Here is a 16,796-nt window from a genome sequence, read left to right as displayed (position 1 = left end):
GATTTGTACTTCACAATCAGCTGTGCTTCGGGTGGGCATGGCACAGTCACAATGTTCGGTGGCAATGGATCACTGCTCTGCACAGAAACGTCCAAAATTCCATATCTGTGCTTCTCTAACACAGCAACAATAAGGCCTTTCACAAAGTTGAACTGCATTTCATCATAGACTGGTTTGATCACCATTGCTTACTTCGTTTTGAAAACACCTTAGTGTAGCGAGGCATCCTTACTTTACACCTAGTCCTAGATTGTTCACGTCCGACATTGCTGTTATGGGCCAAGACCGCTAGTAGAGTGCGATGTTTCATGCCCCGAAAGCTAAAATGCAAGCGCTTTGGCCTGTACTTTAGGCACATATTGTGGAACACCTACAAATCTCCAGTGTGACAGAATTCTGTCAGTCCTCTCAAATCTCTTGATAGAGTTTTGTCGAAAACAATCTTCTCAATGGCTTTGTGTGTTGGTGAAGATGGAATCAACCACTTCTTCTTCCGTGCCTCCTCTGGGGACAAAGGGCCATGTTCACATTGGTGGAAATGTTCATTTGCTGTCCAGCGGTGAACGTTGGTACAGTGGTGCATCAGTGACCGCCATTTTTCAAGTAGTATTTCCACTGACCCCTCACAAGTTTTTGAGCTCCACCAAAGATGGTTGGTGATAGAATGTGACCACTGCAAAATAAAATACTTTCAAAACCTTTTTTTTCTCCTGCAGCCGAGATTTTCTTATTGATTGATTTAGCAAGATGCCATACGTAAAATTGATGTTTAATATGTGGGAACTGCTCTCTCATTGTCTTGGCAATTGAAACGTGTCTATCCGTGGCTATGAGGTCGATGTGCATTCCCCTCGATTGTAGATATTCCACTGATTTTATAAAACCTAGTTTCTCCATGGCCACTGAGGATGTACATTGTGTTACCTGCACGACCACCGAACTCACAATTTTCTTACTATCCATGTCCTGAAAGTGGTAGGTGCAGTACTTGGCAGAAAATCCAGGGCTGTCGCACTGTCCATCGCCGGCTAACCTGAATCGTTTGCCTTCGAATGTACTTGCTAGAGACAATTGTTCAATTTTCCAAGCATCACTAATGGCCGGAAACAGATAATCACGTTGGTATGTGTAGTACAGCGCTTTAGAAATGAAATGGAGTCCCACAAACTGAAAGAAAGCCTCTAACTTTCTAAAACTGGAGCCACTAAAAAGTGATGCAGCTGCACACAGTAGATTGCCTGCTGGCAGTTTCCCCAGCATCGGTTGTGCAGACCATGAGAACCTATGATTTAATCTACAGGCGGCATTTATTTTGACGTTACTGCCTTTTATTTGACGAGTCACATTAATCAATGGCTTCCCACATACTTTCCCTCTAATGGAATGCACACATTTCAGCATACTTATAATTTCCATCAAACAACTGTCGAATACAATGTATTTGCTCTCTTTCATTAGACTGTCATCCTGCGTCAACGTTGTTTCGGCCTTTGACGTTGTGGAGATTTCAACACATTGGAAAGTAATATCGTTGATATCAAGTTCTGATGCGTCTGTGGATGCTGCGGCTGGTTCATTCTCTGTCATTTCAACATCTATTAATTCAACATTGATGGGAGAACACAACAATGTCGACAGGTTTTTTGGTGGAAAATTTTTGGCGGGTGTAGATTATGTAAATTGATCTGCAACTACTTCAGAGCTATCTTCAATACATTCAATAACATCTTCTTGTGGTGGTGCGGTCGCACTGTAGCTATGGTCCAATGCAACTTTGCTGTAGTCTCCAAACACAATTAATTCATGTTCTAGCCATTGGACATGAGCATCTCGAGCCTGAACACGCCTCGCCTCAATTAATAGTTCCTCCATAGTGTACACGGTCTGGCAAGCCACATCTCTCATTCGCTTCACTGTGTGTGTGTGTGTATAGTTCTGACACCCACGGGTAACTGGAAGAGAGATTGGAAAAGGGATGTTCAGTTTAAACACAAGATGGAGTGTAGTAGAATTGACTGGAAAAAAACATAAAATAGTCCCCAGCACAAACATTTTTTTAAAGTTATGAACTGTTTGTAACTAACCTTTTTTTGTTTTTTTTTCTTTGCAACTTTTTTGACTCGACCTTCAACATCTGCACGCTGTAGCTCCGATTCGTTTCCGCATGTCCTCCCTTCCTCTTGCGCTGCAACGACTATATTTTCTGTATCCGCATAGACAGCACGGAATGAGGCTCCATCGTCTCCCTGAAACATAGTACTTTCATTACTATGTATCAAAATATTGTTAGCATAAAACACACGTGAGGACGAACACACAGGTACATCTCAATAGCCAAATACGATGTAAACATTGTGTGCAATAATCAAACGACAAGTATTCGACCAGTGATGATCTATTTCGATGGAACTGTCAGTATCCATACCTCTGGCTCTGCATGGACTGCCATGAATGGTTGTATTGGAGAGGAGGCATCTGCATCTCCCTGAAACACAGTACTTGCATTAGTATGCTTTTCAATATTAGAAACACAACATACACTTGGGGTTGACGGCACAGGTACATATAAAGAGATAACCGCTAATGATGCATTGTCCAAAAGAATCAAGGAAAATCCAAATATGATCACATTTCATCGACTTATTTCAACGATTCCTTTACATCTGCATCATCTAAATGAGATGTTGTGATTGTGGTGGAAGCTCTGTCATCTCCCTGAAACACAGTACTTGGATTAGTATGGTTTTCAATATTGGAAACATAACATACACTTGGGGTCGAACGCACAGGTACATATAAAGAGATAACCGCGAAAGATGCATTGTCCAAAAGAATCAAGGAAAATCCAAATATGATCACATTTCATCGACTTATTTCAACGATTCCTTTACATCTGCATCATCTAAATGAGATGTTGTGATTGTGGTGGAAGCTCCGTCGTCTCCCTGAAACACAGTACTTGCGTTAATAGGGAAGAAAGTATAGCAAATGGAATCACGTTATATGATCACGCATGATGGGGCTGTCATTATCCATACCTCGTGCTGCTGAAGAATATCTATGGATGTTGCAAATGTAGTGCGCACTTCCGAAAGCTGTTGCGCCGATTCGTATACTTGAATGTCAGGCTCTGCATCAAGTGCAGGGGTTGACGCTCCATCAACTGCCTGAAACATAGTACTTGCATTAGTGAGGATTACAATTGTGAAAACATAACACACACCTGGGGTCAACAGCACAGGTACATATCAACGGCTAACCACGAATGAAACATTGTGTAGAGCAATCAAACGACAAGAATTCCAGCTCTGATGATGATGCTCGATGGAGCTGTCAGTATCCATACCTCCTGATGTTGAAAAACATCTAGAAATGTTGTAGATGTGGCGGACGCTTCAGCATCTCCCTGAAAGACAGTACTTGCATTAGTATGGATAACACTAATTATAACTGAAAACAAACACCAGTGGACGAAAACTAAGGTGTATATCAATTGGAAAGCAGTAATCAAACATTCGGTAAAATAATTACACGATAGAATAAAACTATTACTTGACATGCATAAAACAAGTATGTAGCGGATTAGCCTAGTAAGATTACCTGATACGCGCTAGAAGTGGTTGATAACTGCGACCACGTCAAGGATGTAGAATGTTCTTGCTTCAGATTCAAGGGATAGTCAAGAAGTTGTAAAGGTCAATTAATGATTGATAATGAAATGCCAATATTAAAAATAGCCATGTAAGCTGACAGAATACTTGAAAAATGCTCAATACAGCAGTTCCCTGTCCCCATATATATATACATTGCGTTTGTGGGTTATGAAATCGAAAAAGAATATATTGATAAATGTCATTATTCATAAAACTATACACTCATATCAATATCGAAATTATTACAAGGGATAGAACGCCTACAATATCAATGAATCCATTCGGCTACACACTACCGCAAGGCCGAAAGCTAAATCCGGACACTTGACTCACCGGTGGCGGAATGTGGACGAATAGAGTGGGAATAGCGTTTTTGCGCAATTTCCGTGTCATTCGCCGTTTATTCTTCTTTGTTACCCAAGAAGTTGTGTACATGTCCAAGGAAAAGTGCCGGCTGCAGATGCGGTATCGATCACCCCTCTTGTCCTCTAAGACCTGTTGGACTCTACTTTCCAGCTCATCCAGTAGATATCCGCAATGTCTGACCCATTCTCTTATTCGATCAACAGTTTTCGGGAATACGTGCATTGTAGTTCCTTCAGATTTCGCATGGGTTTTCGAAGGGCAACCGCTAATCGAACAGGCAGGCATTGTTGATAAATCTGAAAAGTAAATATCGACATTTTTATACAATCTTCAAGAGTAAAGATTTGATACAAAAGTAAATGAATCATACAATGATCAATGCAAGGTTTGTTTTGGTCGCAGGAACTATACCAGTTCATTATGTGCTGCTTAGTATTTGCATAAATTGCAGAAATGTATAACTGATGTGACTGAAATCTGAACATGTGACTCGTGCTTTGGATGTTCTGTCTTGCACGAGAAGGAAACATGCTTACATTATAGACTGGACCCCCGAAGGATGCAATTCAATGACAATAGACACAGAAAATAGATAGAAATTTAAAAATCTGCGAAATATGACCAGGATACATGGCCTTACCTTGACCAACAAACAGTTGGATTCAGCAAGCAGAGCAGTATGTTGCGGGAGAATAGGTGGATGGCCAAAGGTAGCGCACTTATGGGTATGCTCGAAGCGGTCACAGAAGTTCACGGATAGCACGACGACGAGCAGATTAGCATAGATCTCAGTGGTTCCCAGGTAGCACGTTCAGGAGTTGACTTGCAAAGCACAAAGATGTTCTCATGAGACATATCGAGTGGTTTTTAAAGTATTAGAAACTGGGGTGTGTTTGTGAATGAATGACGTATGTATATCGGGGTATTAGGGGGGCGGCCTGCTTGAAGGGGAGGCCTGCCTGGAGACACGGGGTCTGAGGAGGCCATGTGACCGATGGCCCCTTGGCGTGGGACACCTTTTGAAGTGTACATGCAGTTTGGCACCTTGGCCATTTGCGCCCGTCACAGCCCCCCATGCCAGCGCGCATCCACCGGCGTGAACCGCCTTTGATACAGGGGGGTGGGATGGATGGCCCTGGGGCGTGCAGATAAGGCACAGGAAGACTGCTGAATGGAGACACACTTATGTGGATAGCAGGGGGGCGGCCTGCTTCAAGGGGAGGCCTGGCTGGAGACACGGGGTCTGAGGAGGCCATGTGACTGATGGCCCCTTGGTGTGGGATACCTTTTGAAGTGTACATGCTGTTTGGCACCTTGGCTGTTTGCGCCCGTGACAGTCCCCCATGCCAGCGCTCATCCCCGGGTGCGAACCGCCTTTGATAGAAGGGGTGGGATGGATGGGCCTGGGGCGTGCAGATAAGGCACAGGAAGACTGCTGAATGGAGACACACTTATGTGGATTGCAGGGGGGCGGCCTGCTTCAAGGGGAGGCCTGGCTGGAGACACGGGGTCTGAGGAGGACATGTGACCGATGGCTCCTTGGCGTGGGATACCTTTTGAAGTGTACATGCTGTTTGGCACCTTGGCCGTTTGCGCCCGTGACAGCCCCCCATGCCAGCGTTCATCCCCAGGTGCGAACTGCCTTTGATAGAAGGGGTGGGATGGATGGGCCTAGGGCGTGCAGATAAGGCACAGGAAGACTGCTGAATGGAGACACACTTATGTGGATGGCAGGGGGGCGGCCTGCCTCATGGCAGGCCTGCCTGGAGACACAGGGTCTGAGGAGACCATGTGAACAATGGCCCCTTGGCGTGGGACACCTTTTGAAGTGTACATGTAGTTTGGCAGCTTGGCCTTTCGCGCCCCTGACAGCCCCCCATGCCAGCGCGCATCCACCGGCGCGAACCGCCTTTATATCAATATACAGTATATCGCCTTTATATCAATGATAGTATATCGTTGCTTATCAATAACAAATGCCACATACCGGAGATTCTTGTGAGCACACTTCAACCGGTGTATTATAGTGGTCAAGACTGTATAATCCAATGGTAAATGTTAGTATAGATATATGTGTGACTTTTATAGAGACATAACCTACTGAAAGACTTTGAACAAGTGTGTTTTAGTGCATGCATTATCGAGAATATGTTATGTTAGCTTAGATAGATAGTGACCACCCTGCTTCACAGCAACCAGACCTTCACCCATTCGGAGCACAGATGTCTGACGTCCATCCTTGAATGGAGACACACTTGATTCATTTAAAAAATCGAGACAACCGTTGTTAAAATATATGTGGCGTTTTATTTTGTATCTTATTTTCATGACACAAAAATACAAGACTTTAAAGATTATACAGGTCAGGTTGCAGCACAGCGAGAGAAAATCCCCTGTACTGACCGCTGTCACTCGGGAACGTTTCTCTAATGGCACGAACGGCACAGGCGGGTATCACTCTTCGAACGCGGTGTCCAAGCCTCCCGTGAAGCCACCATGTAAAGGAACGATAGGCCACCAGCCTGTACCACCTGTGAATAGGAATGAAACAAACTGTTTTTAAATGACCAAGATAAGTTTATTAAACGTTTGTTGTCAATGACAATTCTTGTAACTAATGGCATTTTACACGGACAAATGCTATCTAGACAATGCACACTATTCAACGACTTACATGCGTTACAATGATATGTAGATGTAATTTTGGATATAGTAGAAGACCATGAAATAGGAGTGGCATGACAAGCAGAGTATACTTACTCGTTACTCGGATTACGAGGACGAACAGTTGCTCGAAGTTCGTGCATAAGCACCATCATTATTCTCAATACGGCCCGTGTGAGGCAGGCTGCCCTGAAGTCTGGCAGCTCGGTGATGCATTGCGGTCGTGGCTCGACTTCCGAAATGTAGGCCAGGCATCCCGAGTTTTCTCGGCAGCAGCAGTTCTCGTCCTCGGTTGGCATTAGCTCGCACCGAGTGCATTTGCAACAGGTGGAGACGCCGTCCATGCGACTAGTCCCAGGCTCTTCATCTGTTGAGTCGTCCTGCCAACTGCCGTCCGAATCCCCATCGTTTTCGCGTGCTTCCCTTTCCAGTAGTTCCTCCTCGGTATACTCGGGCTCGTACATGTAGGGCATTATTGTAGCCATTGTGTGTTAAACAAACTAAAATAATTTATAGCGGTGGTACTGGTATCTGTTCACACGGGCTACAAGCGGCAAAGGTAGCTGACCAGAGCACTGAAACGAGTCACAGAATACTCAAAGTAACACAGAGAGAGGAATGGAATCGAAAATCGGCTGCTGTGTGTTGTGAAACGGTCTGTTTATACTTATTGAGGAGAGAGGCGTCCTGCCATTTCCATGGCGACACGTCATTAGCTGAAGCGCAGCGAATGTTGACACGAGACGTGCTTTGGCGTTGGGAAATGGGCGGTACGAGTCTGCTGATGACAGGCTCAGGGGCGGGGGAATTGATTTAGTGCCGCAAAAGCAGGTCAGCCAGGGCGATCGGGGAAAAGATAGGATTGTCAGAAAATGGCGGCTCCCTGGTGCTTGTTTTCGCGTGCTTTTAGTGACGAAAACTCGGGTAAGGTCCATAGGAAAGTTTTCTAAAATCGAGCCACTTAGCCTTAAAAAAACATGGCCGACCCGTAGGGACAATAAAAAATTTTACTAGACCATGCCTTTAAATGTAATGTCGTGCAGAGAGAGAGAGAGTGTGAAAACGGCTACCTGAGTAGACTGAACTTCTGAATATTAACTCTGTTGAATTGTAATTTGAGAAATTAGAAAATGGAGTGTAAGAGGAAGATAATGGTTCCACCGAGACTTGAACTCGGATCGTTGGATTTGAAGTCCAAAGTGCTAACCATTACACCATGGAACCCTTGCGAGATGCACCTGAGAGCGTTGAATCAGAAATGGCAATATAGAGCACATTTACAATTTTTACAGATTCATAGTCCCAATTGACTGATATCATACAAACACAGCGATGTTGTCGATTGACGTTGTGCTATAGCAATCTCTGTGCTTTATAGATCATGTAGATCAAATTCTTCCTCTTGAGGCATATGATTAAGCAATATTAAATATTGTTTCTGGCTGCCTCTGTCTTGGCATAATGAAGTTCAGCATTTGCGTAAGTATTTAGGTTCCATGGTCTAATGGTTAGTAGGCTGGACTCTGAATTTAGTAATCCGACATGTTATAGCTATATTTTGTTTTCCTTTGGGTGTATTGTCATTTTATGCACATAGATTTCCTAGCAGTGGCTGTGATGAATAGTTCAATTTGATAGCAGCTTCCTTTTGAGAATTTGAAAAAAAAAGAATTAAATAGTCTCTCTGGATGACTCTGCTTTGATTTCTATGTGCCCATTCCTTTTGCGTTTCAGAGGGATTGACCAACATACACAACAGTGCTTGGAAGACCTCTTCCTCCCTCATGGCATGTAAAGCTAACCTCTCTCCTACCTTGTGTTTTTTTACTTTTTAACTTCCCCTTCTGAGTCATGATCATGTAACTGAATTTACATTTTTAGATTTTAACTGCAGTAGTTGCTTGTTTTTCATTTTTATTTTTCGTGTACGCATACATCCCTTTTTGTGGGGAGGGGGGAGTGATGTCTGTTTACTTATATTAGCTAGTATAGGTCATTTTATGTCCGCTTACAATATGTGTCAGGATTTATTATGTCGTTTCCAATCAATGTCTAATATCAAGTGGTTTGCAGCAGTCATACAAAGGCACGTAACACCCCCAAAACACCTACATAAATTAGAAATACTCCGGAAGAGTACTCAGTTTATGAAAAGGCGGTGAATCCCAAATAGAACTGTAAATGTAAGCTAGCAAGCAGACCGTGCACCCCTGTTTGGAACTATGACCTGTGTGTTGCCCTATATTAACAGAACAATGTAACTGCAGCCCATGTCACATAAAATAGAAAGTAGAGATTATGCAAATTAACTCCCAGAAGAGCCTGGTGTCACCCCAAAAGGTGTCATGCTTTTCACACCAAGAAACATCCACACATAGATCCCCGCGAACCTCAAAAACGTACAGGAAACCCTGTCCAGCGCTTTGCTCCCAGAGGAGATAAGGTTGAAAAACCACCTTATGTTAAAAGTGTCCATAATCCATGCCAGCTGCCCTGTCTATAGAACCTGGCCGTTCGGGGCCTAGGGGCATGAGTGGAAGGGTTTAACCTGCCTGGGTTCTTGGGCATGGTTTCATCATGCCTCAGTTTACAATGGCACTCTGCCGCTTTGTCAGGCTTTAAAGAAGCCTGACTCCTGCAGAGCAAAAGATCTGATTATTTCCTTACATGTTTTGTACGTAAGAATGTGGATGGTGCTCTGAGCCTCCTATAGTGGTTATTAAGAATGGTATACATACCATAGCATGTAACTGTGCCTACAAATGGAACATTTTGTTCATTTATTAGGGAGTTGTGAAAATGGCAAAATCAAATTGCCATTACTGACACAGACCAGCTGCCGCTGTCCGGACATTTCGTCGAAAGACATTTGGTCGACGTAATTTGGTCGAAAACCAAATGGTCGATTTTTTTTTAAATATATATATATATTTTTTAGGTTGTAGTTTAGGGAAAAAAAGGGTTTTTTAGAAAAAAAAGGGGGTTGGGGGGGAACCCCCAAACCCCCCCCCAAAAAAAAAAAGTGAAAATAAAAAACAAAAAAAATGTGACCGTTTGGTTTTCGACCTAATGGTTTCGACCAAATGTCCTGTCGACGAATTTTTTTCGACGAAATGTCTGGCAACCCAGCTGCCGACTGTTGCTATTGACAGGAGTTCCAGGTGAATAAACTGAGGAGATCACCAGGTCAAATTACCTGTGAACGTATTTTGAAGCTCATTCACAACCAGTTCATGCCCGTTCTCTCCATTTTGGCTTTCTGGCTGGCCGAGGGGCCCTTCAGTAATGTTCATTGCTAACCATTACACCATGGGCCCAATGCTGGTGCAACCTGACAGAGTTGTAACAGAAATGAGAATCGAGATCTCATGCATCATTTTAACAAGCTCATATTCCTAGCCCACGGATATTGTGCAAATGTGGAACTGTTTAGTTGGTTGTTGCGCAATAGCAAACTCTTTGCTTTACAGCTCATTTGGATAGGATTCTTCCTCTGGAGGCATAAGATAAAAGAATATTGCATACTTTCTCTAAAAGGCTCTTTTTTTGCTGCAATGACGTTCATCATGTCACTAAGTATGTAGGTTCCATGGTGTAATGGTTAGCACTCTGGACTCTGAATCCAGCGATCCGAGTTCAAATCTCGGTGGGACCTTGGGAATTACTGTGTTTGTTTTCCTCTCAGTGTCTTGTTTTAATAGCAATGACGCTGCTGTGTCGCCCACTTTCATAGCATTATTCCCTGGGTGCATTTGAAAAAAGAAAGATTTTCCATGGATGACGCTCTTTAGCCACAATGAAACCCACCACTTTCTGTGGTGTGAAAGACCCATGGTGTAATGGTAGCACCCTGGAGGTTGAATCCAATAATTTGCATTCAAATCTCTGTAAGAGCTTACCATCAGGCAAACCTTTCCCTTATCGTTTATTGTGGATGTCTTCTTTGAAGAAAGGTATGATCCAACTAAAGTAAGTACATTCACGAATGGGCCCTTGGTCGGTACAAACAGTATTTATACACCTCAGGCCTTTTGTGAATTAAGAAAAGTGTGTTCTTCGTTCTATTTTTCATCTCAAACTGATACCTTCATTTTACAAACATGTAAAGACTGTTAAAACGCTTGATTAATATCATTGATTCTGAATGTGGTCGCTTTTCATAGGATTAACCCTTTAACAATTTTGAAAGAGAATGGCGATACAATAGAGCTGCTTTTCCCAAAATGGTATTATTAATGTTGTTGCTGCATCTTCAAGTAAAAAGAGAATCCATTGGGTCACAGAGTGAGCATGTTTCTTAACATTGAGTTAAGTTTGAACATTTCAAATCTTTTATGTATGTTTCCGATGCAGATCTTCCCATCGACTCAGAATGACCTCACTGTTCATACATTTAAAAAAAATGCATAAAGGTTAAGGTGCTAGGCACAAAAGTGGATTTTTATGAAAAGTTATGCCAGAGAGTGAGAGTGAAAATGAATACCCTACACTACTAACCTTATGAATATTACTATATTTGGCCTATAATTTAAGACAAAAAGGAGACAAAGTGTGTTAGAGCAAGAGAGAGGTTCCACCGAGACTTGAACTTGGATTGCTGGATTCAAAGTCCAAAGTGCTAACCATTACACCATGGAACCCTTGTGGGGCAGAGCTTCATAAGGGCAATGAGAATATAGGGCACAGTCAAGATTTTTACTGACCTATAGTAACCGTTTACTGATATTATATCGAAGCAGCACTGTTGCTGTTGGATGCTGTGCAATCGCAAAGTATTGGCTTCATGCCTCATTTGGATCAAATTCTTCCTCTGGAGTCTAATGATATAGGAATATTACATATTTTCTCTGATGTGTTCTGTTTTGCCAGAATGAAGTGCATCTTGCTACGGAATATGTAGGTTCCATGGTGTAATGGACCTTGGGGCTGCTTCTCTTTTAGAGTTGCCTTTCATTTGCAGATAGATATAACAGCAATAGCTTTGCTTTACAGCCCACTTTGATGGCAGTCTTCTTTGACCAAAGAATATTAATAGTTTCTGGGGATGACTCTCTTTTGCCACAAAGAAACTGCCCACTCTCATATCTCCAAAGCTCCAAGGTATAATGATTATTAAACTGGCTTTTGATCTCAGCGATTTGCATTCAAAGCCCAGGTGGCCCCTAAAATCAGTTGAATTGTTTCCTGATAATTTAGAGTTTATTTCTTCTTTCGAGAAAGGTGTGATCCAAATAAAGTAAGTACATTTAAACAAAGGCACTTGATCAGTAAATGCACTACTTTCTAGAACTCATAACTCTTCTAAGTTATAAAAAGTGGGCTTTCCATACAGTATGTCAGCTTAAAGAATTACATTTTTTACAAATTTAATAAGACCATCAAATTGCTTGAAACATAGAAATGATTGTGAACGTGAATATGATTCGCCAAAATAATTGTATAACATTTTTCATTGTTAATAAATGAGTGCTTTTTCCAATAGTTTCACATCAATGTTGTTTCTGCATGTTCCAGTGAGCAGAGAATCTATTGCACATAGTGTGTACATTTGTCTTTTCATAGAGTTAAGGTTGGACATTATTCATCTGTGGAAAATGTTTCTGAGAGATATCTGGGTGCCCACTCTGATTGACCTTAGGGATTGTACATTAACGATATATAGTTGCATCACTGTATTGGTATCGGGCACCAAAGTTCATTTAACTTTTAATGTCGTGCAGAGAGAGAGAGAGTGTGAAAACGGTTACCTTAGTCCACTGAACTTCTGAATATTAACTCTGTTGAATTGTAATTTAAGAAATCAGAAAATTGAGTGTAAGAGCAAGATAATGGTTCCACTGAGACTCGAACTCGGATCGTTGGATTCAAAGTCCAAAGTGCAAACCATTACACCATGGAACGGTGCACCTGAGTGCGTTGAAACAGAAATGGCAATAAAGATCACATTTACAATTTTTACAGATTCATAGTCCCAGTTGACTGATATCATAAAAACACAGCGATGTTGTCGATTGATGTTGAGCTATAGCAATCTCTGTGCTTTATAGATCATGTAGATCAAATTCTTCCTCTTGGGGCATATGATTAAGCAATATTAAATATTGTTTCTGACTGTCTCTGTTTTAGCATAATGAAGTTCAGCATTTGCGTTAGTATTTAGGTTCCATGGTCTAATGGTTAGTAGGCTGGACTTTGAATTTAGTAATACGACATATTATAGCTATATTTTGTTTTCCTTTGGGTGTGTTGTCATTTTATGCACATAGATTTCCCAGCAGTGACTGTGATGAATAGTTCAATTTGATAGCAACCTTCCTTTTGAGAATTTGAAAAAAAAAGAATTAAATAGTCTCTCTGGATGACTCTGCTTTGATTTCTATGTGCACATTCCTTTTGCGTTTCAGAGAGATTGACCAACATACACAACAGTGCTTGGACTGCCTCTTCATCCCTCAAGGGATGTAAAGCTAACCTCTCTCCTACCTTGTGTTTTTTCCTTTTTAACTTTCCCTTCCCAGTCATGATCATGTAACTGAATGTACATTTTTAGATTTTAACTGGAGTAGTTGCTTGTTTTTCATTTTTATTGTTCGTGTACGCATACATCCCTGATGTCTGTTTACTTATATTAGCTAGTATAGGTCATTTTATGTCCGCTTACAATATGTGTCATGATTTGTTATGTCGTTTCCAATCAATGTCTAATATCAAGTGGTTTGCAGCAGTCATACAAAGGCATGTAACACCCACAAGATACCTACATAAGTTAGAAATACTCCGGAAGAGTACTCAGTTTTTGAAAAGGGCTGTGAATCCCAAAGTAGAACTGTAAATGTAACCTAGCAAGCAGACCGTGCACCCCTGTTTGGAACTATGACCTGCGTGTTGCCCTCTATTAACAGAACAATGTAACTGCAGCCCATGTCACATAAAATAGAAAGTAGAGATTATGCAAATTAACTCCCAGAAGAGCCTGGTGTCACCCCAAAAGGTGTCATGCTTTTCACACCAAGAAACATCCACACATAGATCCCTGCGAGCCTCAAAAATGTACAGGAAAGCCAGTCCAGCGCTTTGCTCCCAAAGGAGATAAGGTTGAAAAACCACCCTATGTTAAAAGTGTCCATATTCCATGCCAGCTGCCGAACCTTGCTGTTGCAGGAGCTGGAAGGCTGGTTGGAGGTCGAGGAGAGGTGTTGCGCGGTTGGCGGATGCGTTTGGAAGTGGCGGATCTTTGGCGGAGCTGGGGACAGAGTGTGAGTTGGTGGGGGTGTTCGTTTGCGGTATGGTAGCTGTTGGTGTGGATTGGTGCGGTGTGGTTGTTTGCGGTTGGGTGGCTGGTGATGTGGAATTGGGGGTGGTGGTTGTTTGTGGTTAGGTGGCTGGAGGTTCGTGTGGAAGTGTGGGTGTCACTCGGGATGGTCGCGGTGGGTGGGCTGCGGCGCGCGGTGCCTCGCCTGAAGCGCATGTGTAGGCGTACGGGCTGGGGTTTAGCGGGTCTGCGCGTCGGTCTATGGGGCTCGCTGGGTGGTGTTTTGAGTGGTGGGGGTGTGTGTTTGCGGTGGGGTGGCTGGTGGTGTTGGATTTGGGTGTGTGGTTGTTTGTGGTTAGGTAGCTGGTGGTTTGTGTGGAAGTGTGGCCTGTGTGTTGATTGGTGGGGTTGGTGCACATCATCCTTTGGGATGGGGAAGTGCCTGCGTGGGTCCGCCCACGCATTCGATAATTAAGAAGAAGAAGAAGAACCTTGCTGTTCGGGGCCTTGGGGCTTGAGTGGAAGCGTTTAACATGTCTGGGTTCTTAGGCATGGTTTCATCATGCCTCAGTTTACAATGACACTCTGCCGCTTTGTCAGGCTTTAAAGAAGCCTGACTTCTGCAGAGCAAAAGATCTGATTATTTCCCTACATGTTTTGTACGTAAGAATGCGGATGGTGCGCCGAGCCTCCTACAGTGGTTATTAAGCATGGTATGCATACCATAGCATGTAACTGTGTTTACAAATGGAAAATTGTGCTCATTTATTAGGGAGTTGTGAAAATGGCAAAAGCAAATTGCCATTACTGACATAGACCAGCTGCCGACTGTTGCTATTGACAGGAGTTCCAGGTGAATAAGCTGAGCAGATCACCAGTTCAATTACCTGTGAACGCATTTTGGAGCTCATTCACAACCAGTTCATGCCCGTTCTCTCCATTTTGGCTTTCTGGCTGGCCAAGGGGCCCTTCCGTAATGTTCTTTGCTAACCATTACATCATGGGCCCCTTGCTGGTGTGTGGGAGTGAGGGGTCGTTTGGACCCCCCTCATACATTCAGCACAACATGGACCACTTGATCTTCCAATGGTGGGGACGCTTCCATTGCCCTTATGCTAACGTCGGCCTTATGCTGGCATTGGCATAAGTAGGGCTTTTGCAAGAGACACTTGGCATCCATTTTGTGCATCCTTGACTCCATCTTCTGACCAGGTCTCACTGCGATAATACGAAAAAGGCTTCTCTCCCCTCCGCAGCGCCGCACACACCACGCTCATGGCCCCCAACCTTTTCTCACTGTGCCTGAAAGTGTTGCAGCTCCATTCTCACGCTTGAACCGGAGGTAATTGCAACAAAACAAATGTAACATCTCGCCTTTCCTCTGAGATCACTGTCCCATGTGTGAACCGGCCTAAACCATGCCTTGTAACTCATGTATCTCCACAAACCTGCCTGTGCCCTCTTAGCCCCGCTGTTGGAAAATTACTGCCAGTATAACCCTGTGTCCCTGCAAGGTATTCTCTTGATGTACCAGATACGCGACCCTGCTATGAAACCCACCAAAGTGTGCCCCAACTAAAATCAGATCTCTGCCAGAAATAACACATGTCAGCATGCCCCCTAGTTTCTTTGATACGCTCAGACCCACCCCACTATCAATGTTAGCATACTAGCCAAGATCCTTAAGCCCGGTACTCCATATAAGTCCCAATGAGTGATGGTGTGATTATAAGTATGCAATTTATAGGTTTATGATGACTTGCTCAAAGGAGCTGTAGTGACTATTATTTAGTGCATGTCTAAAGGTAGTATCTCATGTTAGCTCAGTTAGTGGCCACCCTGATTCACAGCGACCCGACCCTCACCCCGCCCGGACACAGGCAGATGGACCTCGTGACACTCACCCTCCCACCAACCGAACAACCAATCCGGAGGGAGCAGCACCTACAGCTGCATATGTTCCTTACTTTTTATCCAATCCTGTGTCCGTGTAGTCCCTATATGATGATGTCACCAATGACGATTTTTGCCTTGATAAGTTCATGTAATTGTAATGTTTGCCAGAGCACTCTCGGGCAGCAGAGTTCTCTGGATGCCAATTTTACATAAAAGAAAACTAACTCTCGCAGCCTGTTCTCTTAGTCTCATTCCCCGTTGGCGTGTGTCTTATGTCTTTATATTGTACGTATAAGACGGGGATTGGGCCTTTACATTTGGTGACCCCCTGTGACGTGATTGGGACAGGTGCCGCGAGGCCCCGTGCTGTGCGGCGAGATCCGGGACGCCCCCCAGTGAAACCATTGCCTCCGCAGTTCACCAGTTCGTGCGCACAAACGAGAGGGTCCAAGGGTTCCCTCTTTCCTAGTAAACAAACTAAAACTGCTCGCCGAGGCTTGTCACGGCTTGGTTGGGGTGTGGACTAGATTGTGGATAGACCATGAACGGTGGCTCTCGGACCACCCGACTGAACACGTGAGAACCGGCTTGCGAGATTTTTAAGGGAGAAAAGAGGGTTTGGGAGAAGGGGAACAGATAAAGGAGTGGGTAAAAATAAAAGTTAGGGCAAGGTTCAGGGTCTGTGTGAATGTCACTGAGGCTTTTTCTTATCTATCCTTTATATGGCCATTAGGTTTTGTGGTAAAAAGGAATAAGTGATCCTAGCCCGAAAGGGGTAGAAGGCGGTGCCGCGTAGCATTGTCTCGTCCAGTGCAGGGAACAAGTGAAGATAAAGAGAAAATAGTAGGAGTCTCATATATTTAGTAGACTTGGAGCAGTAATTTAGAATATTCTTTTTCCGTATGAGCAGAATTCTTGATGATGTAGCCTGAGGGGGCTCAGAGGTGGGGAGTGCATGAGAAAGC

At 43.4% G+C, this 16,796-nt stretch overlaps 2 non-coding genes across 2 annotated transcripts; one reads left to right on the top strand and one right to left on the bottom strand.

Annotated features, from left to right (window-relative positions):
- The first annotated feature begins 10,266 nt into the window (after positions 1-10,266).
- Positions 10,267-10,338, top strand: TRNAQ-CUG (transfer RNA glutamine (anticodon CUG)). The gene has a single exon. It is a non-coding gene; the product is annotated as a tRNA-Gln (tRNA).
- A 913-nt stretch (positions 10,339-11,251) lies between these two features.
- TRNAQ-UUG (transfer RNA glutamine (anticodon UUG)) lies at positions 11,252-11,323 on the bottom strand. The gene has a single exon. It is a non-coding gene; the product is annotated as a tRNA-Gln (tRNA).
- Between the last annotated feature and the right edge of the window lie 5,473 nt (positions 11,324-16,796).

This window comes from Ambystoma mexicanum, chromosome 5p (genome assembly GCF_040938575.1).
Source record: "Ambystoma mexicanum isolate Mex_15411 chromosome 5p, UKY_AmexF1_1, whole genome shotgun sequence".
Lineage (NCBI taxonomy): Eukaryota > Metazoa > Chordata > Amphibia > Caudata > Ambystomatidae > Ambystoma > Ambystoma mexicanum.
The sequence above is the reverse complement of the archived record's forward strand: the minus strand, read 5'-3'. Positions and strand labels throughout refer to the sequence as shown.